At 36.9% G+C, this 12,308-nt stretch overlaps 1 long non-coding RNA gene across 1 annotated transcript; it reads right to left on the bottom strand.

Annotated features, from left to right (window-relative positions):
* Nucleotides 1-6,120: 6,120 nt before the first annotated feature.
* Nucleotides 6,121-10,902, bottom strand: LOC124777780. Its single transcript, XR_007015779.1, has 3 exons — nucleotides 10,805-10,902; nucleotides 7,653-7,768; nucleotides 6,121-6,249 (listed from the first exon to the last, which is right to left on the bottom strand). It is a non-coding gene; the product is annotated as an uncharacterized LOC124777780 (long non-coding RNA).
* Nucleotides 10,903-12,308: the final 1,406 nt, after the last annotated feature.

Genomic DNA, 12,308 nt, shown 5'->3' with positions numbered 1-12,308 from the left:
CATATGAGTCACCACAAATTGCCTTACAGTTGGGACCAACATCAGTGAAAATTCTGAACAAGTGCAGAGTGTGGGTTTTCTGACCATTAACAGCTCCAATGTTAGACAGGTGATGGAATCACTTGGAGAAATAACGTGTAGGTTGGGTAGGAAGACCAGTGTCCACTCAGGATGAAAATTTAGTGGTCTGATGTGAGGTACAGAGGAGGAGCTTCCAGTGGCTCTACTGACTACACTTGGCTTAGCCACTGGAAAATAATCAGCCATGAGAGCCTGAATGACATCTGCTACCTGTGTTCAGAGAATACCACCATTTCTTACAGGCAGCTTACTGAACTGGTGGAGACAGCTAGCCTTGCAAATAGGATGGAATCTGCAAGATTACTCCCAGAAACAATTCATTTTCTTTGGTTTTGTGTGAAGTGGATGGCTGAAACTAGAGAGTCATACAATTCTGTGATCATTTTGGATATCAAAATAAACCTCAGTTATAAAGTGAATAATTGTTGGTCCCTCCTTAATACATCAGGCATGCACCATATGCAGAAAGGATTTAGCACACTGGACTCGCATTCGGGAGGACGACGGTTCAATCCCGTCTCCGGCCATCCTGATTTAGGTTTTCCGTGATTTTCCTAAATCGTTTCAGGCAAATGCCGGGATGGTTCCTTTGAAAGGGCACGGCCGATTTCCTTCCTAATCCTTCCCTAACCCGAGCTTGCGCTCCATCTCTAATGACCTCGTTGTCAACGGGACGTTAAACACTAACCACCACCACCAGAAAGGATTAACTATGTCAGCAGGGTATGTGTGTCATCCACAAGTGGGTATTTTAGAGTACAGATACCACTTTAAAGGACTGCCAAATATGTCAGAATCTATGATCTATTACTTACAAAGAGTAGTATCTAATCTTGTAGACAGGTGAAAGAAAATGTTAATATAATATTAAATTACTGCATCAGAATCTATGGAAAGATTCCGGAATTTGTCTTGCTTACAAATAGTAAAGACATTCACATATTGCTAGTAACAGAAAGCAAGCTGAAACCACAAATTAATGGCAAATCAGATTTTGATTTTGAATGCTTACATATTGTTAAGACACACTGTATGATGATGGTTCATGTCTGTTTACAACTGTGAATAATATGGTAGTAAACCTATTTAATCATGTTAGTGCAGATGTTGATAACAAAATAAGCTGGTTGAGGACAAGTGTTAATGAGGGATTGCATTTGTAACCAGTTGCTTTTATGTACCCTCGGACTTAATAACTGTAATGGCATGACATGTCAGAAAATTTTTAACAAATTGCGTGTAAGTTTCCCAAACATGTTACAGAATCAGGAGTAGATTTCATCATATCAGCTGTAGACTGGGGAGACTTGAGAGATTAAGGCAGTTGTTGTGAACAGCAATTTAGTGATATTGTTCTCTATGCCTTCTCTGTAAACTTAACAGAGAACTTGTAAGAGGAACATCTTAGATATTTTGGTTAGTAACAGGCTGAATCTTTTCATTCACTTAATGTACGGCAGGAAAACATGAATGTAAGACCCTTACACTCTGATAGACCAATTGTGTCAATATAAATAATAAAAAACCTAGGCATGGCTTTTCCATATAATTGTAAAAATAAACAGATTTCATATTAAGTTAGCAGTGTGTTGTAATCTAGTCACGTACTTTATATGTAACCATTAATACCACTGCATAGTGGTAAATATAGTGGAAAAGTAAAATTTTGGATTACATAATTTTGATAACTTGTTAACTGAAAATAAAGCTATGTAAAGAAGACTATAACTTGTAGTAATATATCCTTTAACTTACATTTTCATGCAAAATTTACAGAAAAGTAAATCAAGTACTTTATTTACTGATAATGTAAATGTAATTACTTTTGGTTTTGCTTGTAATGATTAATTTTACAGTTAATTGTAGTGAAATGATGGTTGTAAAAGAGTTCATTGTGTGAACAATGTGTATTTTCATACCAGTTTTGGTATAAGAACAGTTCAAGTTGTTATTAGACACTTGAGTGTATTTTTTATTTTTTTATTTTGTAATAAAATTGTAAGGTTATCATTGTGAAGACTAAACACATTGTCATTTAGAATATTATTTTCCAGGCAAAATACAGAAGAGAGAAACCAAACTAAAATTTTGTTAAGATTATTTAATAACTTTTGCTACCTGAATTATTCACTTTCATTTATTAAGGTATTTACACATTCTTCATACTTAAAAACGAGAACTAAAATTTGGCACCCTTGATGATGATAACAAGGCCATTATATAATGAGATAAGTATTAGACGATCAAATTATTAATGTGATCATGCTCTTTTTACAGTCTACAATGAAATCACACAAAACTCAATACTGAAATCTGAACACTGATTGTGTGTTACACAATAGTAAGAAGAGTGTTAGAACAGTCAACATCATAACATAATGGAAATGTTGCGTGTAAACTGAAAAACCTCAAAAGCATTGTAAAATTTGTCTTAGGCAGGTTTGTGAGCAATAGGAGAGACCTGGTGTGGTTCAGAAATTATGTTAGAAAGTAGCTGTGTAACAAAAGAAAGCTTTACCATATATTTGAATGTAACCAGCTTTCATAGAAACGAAACACTAAATGAAGAAAAAATGTGCAACAAGGAGAGATTTTCTAGAAGTATTCATCAAATTGAAAAGTAAAATATTATCCTCTCATCTTTCAGAAAATTCTAGGAGAGTTTGGTCTTAGGCAAAATTAGTAAACAGTCAAAGGCATCTGTCCAGTGTTTACCTTAGCATCAAAATGTAGGATGACAAAGGGAAGGCCTAAATACTAAATTCAGCTTCCCAAAATTGTTTCTTCACTTTTATCATCACTTAAACATGAAGATGACAGATATTGAAATATGTGATCGTAGGAAAGATAATCATCTACAGTTGCATAACAGAGAGAATAGTGACTGTAGTTGATGGAATGGATACAGAAATATGAAAGAACTCGATCCTGTTCTATTGATAATATATAATACATTACTATCAGAACAATGGGTTTCTAGAGATTAAAAAAAAAAAAAAAAAAAAAAAAAAAAACGCAGCTCATTCATGTACTCATAAAGAGTCATCAAATAGATCCACACAATTACAGGCCAACACCATTGAAGTCAGTCAGTTATAGGATATTTGGACATGTTTTATGATCACATATTAAGGTGATTCTACATTCCAATGGAATACTTTGTAAAAATCAACATACTCATTTAAAAAACAAATATTACGTGAAACCCAGCTCAACTTTTGTACATAACACACATAGGTAGTACATATCAATGTGCAGATTGATGCTGTGTTAATTGGTTTCTGGAAAATATTTTATAAAGTTATTCATTGTCATCTAATGAGAAAATATAAGAGTATGTAAGATCATATCACTTTTGTCAATGGGTTGAGGATTTCCAAACAAATGAATTAGGCATGATATTATTAATGAAAATAAATCAATGGATTCAAAAGGAGATTGTTATAGAACCATTATTGACTAGAAAATGTTTACAAGGTTGTTATAAATATACCTGAAAAGTTTGCGAGGATGTTGCAGGTTATGATGTGCTGAGAAATAATTGTTAAAAAATAATTTGGTATGTTGCACCATTTCTGAGTTAATTAGCACTGAAGTTAGCCAGTAATGCTGTTGCGTGCACAAATCAAGTAGCCCACCAGAGATGATGTCACCAAATGCTCTTAGGTTTGGTTTTCTACATCTGAAGAGGAGAGTGATGCAAGAATTACAGATGGGAAGGATCAAACACTGAATCACATGTAAGGCTGAGCAACCTTATGGGCTATTATCTGCACCATGAGAACAACTGGCACTAACTGTATCTGGCAAGCCACTTGACTTTGCATGGATAGCGACCTGATACACTAACTTCAATGCTAATTAACTCATGGTGCAGCATATTGATTTTTTTCTTAACAATTACTTCCCAGCACAACCTACCCTCCAACAAGCTTACAAGATTTTTATAGTGTTTCTGCCTACACTGTGTAGTGGTTGGTGCCATTGCCTATGGAGAAGTTGCAATAGTAGATAAGTATAGTAAAATGCAAGAAGACCTGCAAAGGATTAACACCTGTTCCAAAAATTTACAATCAACCATTTTAATACATTCTACGTAATAGAAAGAAGAAAAATTTACTGTTCAATGACACTATGAACAGTCACATCTATTAAATATATGGGAGTACATGTACAGGGAAATTTATAATAGAATCACCAACTAACTCTAATTACAGGAAATAGAATAGGTGTCCACACACCAAGCAGGTAGCTTACATATTCTTCTTTTCACCAATAGTTGATTATTTTTCCTAAAAAACAGCACTACTTATATTCTGACAGTTGCCACCCTTTCCATGTCAAACGATTCCTCCTATACAGTCTTCACATTTGAGCTAAACTTTTTTTTTTTTTTTGATGAAGTCTCTTTACATAATACACCACCATTATCACCTCCACCTTCATTGGACATAATTACTCCACCAGCCTATTTCAAAAGCAGATTTCCTGGGCCATCATATCCAATCCTGGTACTGCTGATCCCTCCAAAAGACAACTTTGGAGCACTGCACTTGTCACTCATATTATCTGGGTCTGGAATGTATTAATCAGCTACTTCAACAGAGCTATGACTTCCTAAAATGATGCCTTGAAACCAGATCCATTCTGCTCCGATGCTCCCACCACACCTAGAATAGCTGCTTTTCGCCCTCGCAATCTCCACAATGTTCTTGTCAGACCTTATGTTCCTTCTGCACCCAGCATCCTACCCTATTACCCCTACCCCTGTAACCATTTCCATTGCAATACTTGATCTACGTTTCCTCCTACCACTACCTACACCATCCCAGTAAATGTCAAAACATGTACTATCAATGAGAGAACCACCTGAGAAACAACACATCATATGCCAGCATTCTGCATACACTGATTGGCCTTTTACATTGCCATGATTACTATCACCAAATTATCAGCTAGAATGAATGGTCATAGGCAGAGGGTGTATACTGGCAGCACAACATATCCTGTTGCAGGCGTGCTCTACAACATGGCAGTTATGATATAGGTGCCTGTTTCACCACATGCACTATTTGGATTCTTCCCACAGAGATCACTTTCTCAGACCTCTACAGGTGCGAACTTGTGCTACAACATATCATTGGTTCTCGCCACCCTCCTGGCCTTAATTTGCGCTAGCTTCTTAGATCTTAGCATTTATTTGTTGTAACTGCTCCTGTCTTCACTGAATTTTAGTTTTCTACATCTTTCATTTCCTTACCTGTCTGTTTTTCGCCATCCACTTCTAACTCTGTTACATACAATGCATTCAGTTTTTCAGTCTACTCAATCTTGTATCAGTAATCTCTGTCTTGCATATTACCCTGTCTTCCACTTTTAAGCTCTAACATTTTCAAATCTTGTCCAGTGCAGTCCCCAACAATAAGTCTTTCCTTCCCATCCTGTCCAGTGAATCTCCCTTGACCTGCAATTCTGGGTGAATTTTCGAAAACTACTCCTTTTCCTATACCTCTCCAGTCATTTTCCTGCACCCCTCTTTCTTGCCCTTCACCCTTCACCCCTTCTGCCAGAAGAAGGACCCATTGGCCTCAAAAGTTTGCATAATTGTAACCTTTTTTACATGAGGGTTCCGCTGCTGCTTGCTGACCACTACTACTCACCATGCAGAGCCACAGACAGGCACAACAAAAAGACTGCTGAACAAAAGAGCTTTCAGCCAAAAGGCCTTCTTCTAAAGTGGACAACTCACATACACATTCACATAACCACAGCTCACACACATTATGATATATGAAAATTAATTATGGGTATTTTGTTGCAACGTAGTTGTTTGAGAATACATTAAACTAACACAACAAATACATTTGAAAAGAAAAATTAAACAACATTACCAAATTGACATTTATTTAACTTATTGCAAAAAAACTGTAACCTGCTATAATAGTGCCGTTGCACAACTTTATAATAGCATTTCATTATACATCCACAAAATATTAAACTATTTCAAAGAATATTTCTGCTCAACTTAAAACGTAATGATCCAACTGGTGGTTCAGCATACGGAATTCCTTTGAAGGTATAAACAGGGTTGCCAGTTGTGGTATTAAGTTGACGACCTCTTATGGGACCCAGAGGTGTGTCAACTGTTACGTATATTCGTGGTGCACCCTATGAAAAAAATTAATGTCAAGTTTATTAGGATAGGAGATACACATTGCAAATAATTAATCCAAAGAAGTTACTATAGTTTCATAAACTGTATAAACTTTCTTGTGAAGTTAGTTTCGAAAAGTAGATAAAAACTAATGACAAAGGAATGAACATAGTCATTACTACGGTACTACCAAAAAACTGGAGGTAAGCTCAAAATTACTGATTGTATAAAAGTGCTGATATATTTCAGTTGTTATAAAACAGAACGTTGCTTTCTCAAAACATAGTATATATTAGCTAAGTGCTGTATTACCTCAGTTTGCTTCACTAAACCATATACGAAAAGAGCAAAGGCAAGATACACAATTTTTATGTAAGGCATTGGTGTCTGTGAGAAAATGTCAAAGCACAGACTTACTAGGCAGAGAGGTAATTCCCTCAACTACTCTACATACAGATGTATATCAGCAATTATAATTTTATTGTAAGATAAAATATCCATCAAATACTCACGTGTGCACTTGCTCTTCTCGGTCATATGCTAAATTACTGTAATGCACTTTCGTGAGATAAGACTTGTGATAAAACAAAGTTCAAGTTTTGCAGGGAGTTACCTACTACATACGAGATAATTTACCACTTGTGAAACAGATAAACTGATAATAAGTGCCTGGTTGTGTGCTGATTTGAGAGCATCAGTTTTTAATACAAAGGTGATGAGATTACATTATTCTTACTGTGAAGGCAGTTATCTCACAGAATAAATTAATTGATGATAAATTGTTCGTATGACCTATGAAAGCACATATTAATGAGCAGTCTGAATTAGGTAGATTATTATCTGAGAAAGTCTTGATTTAAGCAAATGTCTTGTTGCCAAGACAATTAATTCTCATCAGAAACTGTTTTATGAGGCACAAAAACTAGTGATAAAAAGTGTAACTGGACTGTCAAGTTATTGTACTACTTGTTATTCATAATAACATAATTTTATTTCAAAAGTCCTGCTCATAAGGAAAGAACGGGAAGAAATAATTGTCCAGAAATGTGGACAGCCATAATACTATGAACAATATAAAACCTATGCATTGGTGCAGTACAAACTTGATGGTTTCATAGGAATCTCTTACTTAAATTCAGTTGCAGTAGAGAAGGAGGAAAAAGTCTTATTAAAGGCTATGGTTACATTTTAGTAGCATTCAGCTACTGAGGAATCAAGTATGTGAACATTCCTTTCTCAGTGTAGTTCAAATTACGGCAGAGAGACGCAGATTAATTATTTATTTTATGTTTAATTTAACACATTATGATGCATTTGAAGCATGCTGTGCCCATCATCAACTGCTTATGCATACAGAAAACTGTTACATAATGATAAATTATCTTAACCTAAATTAACATAGAACTGATTTACTCACTGTTCGCTGCTGGAGTGGCTATAGTCGTATTTGGGAATGTCAGTGGATGGCAAGAAATTAACGTCTAGTGTGGCCTTCTGCTGGTGTGCATCTGAGTCTCACTGTGAACACATGGCCTGTGTGGGAAGCAAATAGTTTTGCAACAGTTATTGTACTGTGGTATCATGTGATACATATTTTCCTACAGAAACTGGACAGTGCACTCTGCAGACTTAAAGCCGACAAGAAAAAGATAATAGTATGTGGTTACTTCAACATAAATTTCCAGTAAAACTGAAATGTAAAACAAAATCTCATAACCATTCTTTCAATGTATAATTTACAGCCCACTACAAGCTCTCCTGCAAAAATCACCAAAACTATACGTACATGTACCACTATTGACTAAATATTCACATATGCAGAAAAAAACGACTTCCCGGCAGGAACCATAAGAACACGATTAAGTGACCATAATGGACAGTATATTGATTTCCATACAATACTGATACCTAAAAACACAATGCCAACAGAACTAGCCAAAGAATAATTAACACCAAGCAAACAGAATACAGGCACATTCAGACAACTGTAAGCTAAGGAATCATGGAATGCAGTATACGAGCACGGAAGTACACGTGAAAAGTTCAACAGATTTATGGAAATATTTAACAACTACTAAGAAACCGCATTCCCAATAAATAAACGTAGACTGAGGTTTAATAATTGAGATAAATCTTGGGTAACAACTGGAATAAAGATCTCAAGCAAGAAAAAGAGAAAACTATACAATATTCTAAAGGTACAGCAGATAGGTGAGGAATTTCGTGCGTATTACAGAAAAATACAAGTGATGAGTGGTCTTTTTGTGCGTAAGTTTTGGTTTTTTGTTTTAAATGTACATTATATTTTCAAAAAAAGATGCTGTGACTTACCAAACGGAAAAGCACTGGTAGACAGACACAATAAAAAACACACAAACACACACACAAATATCAAGCTTTCGCAACCCACAGTTGCTTCATCAGGAAAGAGGGAAGGAGAGGGAAAGATGAAAGGATGTGGGTTTTAATGGAGAGGGTAAGGAGTCATTCCAATCCCGGAAGTGGAAAGGGGGAAAAAGGGACAGGTATACACTTGCACACACACACGTATCCAGACACACATACAGACACAAGCAGACATATCTGATATGCTTTGTTTCTTCTTATAGAAGTATGGAAACCATGAGGTGAGCCTATTATGGTTATTTTCACACCATTATGGGATATGGAATTAAATTTTGGAAAATCTGTCAATAGGTAAAAAGGTACTATGTGCACAAAAAAGAGCCATAAGAATCATGTGTAGAGTCCATCCTAGAGGAATGATGTGTTTCATAAGGAAATAAATATCCATTTTTAAACTGAACAGTGAGTATCGTATTCACAAGATGAGACGAAAACAAGATACCCACTATGAACAGACAAATCTAAGTATGGTACAAAAAAGGAGTCCATGTCACTTGCTGCAAAATTTTTAACATTGTCCCTTCACGAACTAAGAGTTTAGTAGAAGATGAGCTCTTATTTAAGTAAGCTTTAAGGCAGTTCCTACCACAAAGATCATTTTATACAATAGAAGAGTTCCTGAACTACAGTGTTCAGCACTTCTTGTACTGTTAACTGCAAATACGTGGCAAAATCTACATTTGTAATCCCAACTATTCTTAATTATAAACACAAAGAGAATCATAATAATCATAGACAGTGGCAAACACAGAAGATCTTGCAAGCCACTCTTCAGAAAAGTGAAAATCCTCCTGCTTCCATACCTTGATATGTATTCATACAATAGTATGCAACTGAAAATCCCACACTCCTCCTCAAAAATGAAGATGTGCACACAACACATGGCACAATAAAACAACTAAGCTCTGCCAAAATGAAGTTCTACACCTTGAAAAAAAGATATTTAGGAAACTAAAAAGTGATATATACTCAATAAACAACATAGCAGGTTTCAGAGCTGCAGTAAAAGTGTATCTAATTGATCACTGCATCTACAGTCTGAGAGAACATTTTGGCAAATAACAATGTGCCAGTATGAATAATAACGTACCTGTCTTATCCACTGAAATCGTTGTAACATTGCAAATACAAATAATGTACCAATACTAGGTAGAGTAACCATAAAAGATAAATGATGTTAAATTGATAGAAACAATATTCTGCTAAATGATGTCCAACTTCTTATGTACATTCTATTTACCAACATGGTCTCTTGGACAAATAAATAAATAAATAGAAATTAAGTATGATCTATAATTTTATTTAGTAGTAGATTGGCATTATGATCCAGTATCATATGGACAGTCTCTGCAAATTCTAGAACCGTCTGCCCATCTGTGCTGGCAATAATTCTCATATGGCTATTGTGGTAACCTACAGACATTGTGAACATTAAAACACCATGGGCAAAATTAATAACATTCTGTGTAAGCAGTGCATAGAACCTCAGCACCACACTCAGCTTGATGAACCCATTGTTATTTCAGCTTCTCTCTGTTTTAAGCACATTGAAGTCAAAACGTTTTTCAACATAGGTGCTTCTCATTTTTATAATCACTCCAGCAGCTGATACAGTTAATCATAATGAATAGATAACACGTATTTTTCTTTTATTACTTAAGGGCTGAATGGCAGTTTTAATCAAGGCTGACTTATTCTAGACTTTCTGGTAACAACTGCTTTACGTTTCACGTCAGCAGAAATTGAAATCAAAGTTTCGCTGCATACATTCACCAGTTTAATTTTCAACAGTATTCTGACCCTGCATATTTTATCATTTCTTTTGGTTTCATGCCTAGCAGCCTTCCCTGATTGGGAACTTCATGTCGTTGACAGTTTATAAAGTCTCACTATGGATGTACACACTCACAACACATGACAAAAAAATGGATCTCCATATAAGCCATAATTGCTGTGTTGCTCTCTCTTCATTTGTATGTCTGTCTTTCATGGACATTGGCATCTGCATCAATCTATAGAAAAAATTTTTCCTCATCTATTATTACAAAAAAGGTTGTTGCCTACTCATAACATTTACAATATAACTAGAGTATTAATAGTGGCGATGTTCTAGTCCCTAAACCCAAATACAGAAATGCAAAAAGGACTCATTGATATACATACATTTGATATTTCGGTGCTTGGCCCCATTTCTTTGACATCTAAATTGTTGTCACTGTCTAGAAGTACGCTAGACGTATAACAGAGTCTTGGCAACTTTTGTGGCGGCGTTCGTAGCGACAAGCAATTCGCTGTAGAAACGGCTTACGAAGTCACCGCCACACTTTTAATAGCGGGCCGACCGGTCCGCTGGAACAGTGAACAGAAAGATGAAAACCCAAACACTCTGATTAAATAAAAGTCGGTACTTATCTTTATTAACGAAGATACAGTAACACAGTAGTGAACTCTGTGTCTACAGAAATCTGTCTAGTTCGAGTTGGAGCGGCTAGGTCAGCGTCGGCTGACGACAAACAACAACTCGGCTGCGATGAACACACAACTGACTAGCAAGTACACAATTCGGTGGCGAGTATACAACTGAGCGGCGAATACAGAACTGTCCTAGCGCTCAAAAAAAATAGAGATGGGGCCCCTCCACGCCCGCACCAACGTGGTGACCAAACCAAAAGTTCTACTGTCACCTCCGTAAACATGTTAGTTGTCTAGTATGTGGATCACAGGATGCTGGGCTGTGATGTTGTCCGTGCGTCTGGGTAAGGCTACACATTAACACGGTCCATCAGGTGATAGATAGTGGACGAAACGCGAGTGAGGGTAGCGATTTGAAGAGCAGAGGAAAAAAAGTGCCATGGCTCGTGCCGTGGGAAAAAAACCTCTGCGACAGTGGGATGGGTAGTAAGAGCAGTAGTGGCTTACTAGCTGCGATAGTTCATGCAAGGTTGGATTTGTTAGTATAGGTCTCATGCATCATTACCATGACAAGCGATGGCGATGTGTCCCAGTTGTTGCTGCTGCTGCATTCCTGGAACAATCAAGATCGTTATACAGTAGTGGGAGATCAGCCATAGATCATCTCACTGTGTGGGGGATGTGTGGAGCTTGTTTGCATGCAGTGTACGGTACGGCTTCCCTGTGTGGTGCCAGTTATTCGGCAGTGTACTCCAATCCAGCTGGATATCCAGTAATGGGTCTGATTAACAGGGGCTCGCCTGTGCCGTTATGTTTGCGTATGCTTGGCCATAGATGTTATGTCCTTACAAGTATGTCTTTTGGTCTTTTATGTTTCCATCTATGGTTGTGGTCGTAGTTCCCCAGATTCAGAATAAACGGGTTCTGCGAATGTCTGGAGTTTCTGTATAGTCTTGTGGTGAGTTTGTGGATTACCTCCATGAGAGTCTCAAGTCGGTATTCCCGGTGAAGGTCCGCGATGTGTGTGTATCATGGAGCATTGCTTATGATTTTGAGTACTTTGTTTTGTATGAGCTGCAGACGGCGCAGACGTGTAGGCGCAGCGTATCCCCAGACAGGAGCTGCATACGTCATCAGGGGTCGGATAAGTGTCATGTACATGGACCTCGACACCCTTCTGTTCAGTGTGCTACGCCTGTTGAGCATAGGATAGAGCTGTTTGAGCCTCGCGCTAGCTCGGTTGGTCATGTGTTGT

Source organism: Schistocerca piceifrons, chromosome 2, assembly GCF_021461385.2.
Source record: "Schistocerca piceifrons isolate TAMUIC-IGC-003096 chromosome 2, iqSchPice1.1, whole genome shotgun sequence".
NCBI classification, from domain to species: domain Eukaryota; kingdom Metazoa; phylum Arthropoda; class Insecta; order Orthoptera; family Acrididae; genus Schistocerca; species Schistocerca piceifrons.
Note: the sequence above shows the minus strand (reverse complement) of the source record. Positions and strands in the feature narration are given on the sequence as shown.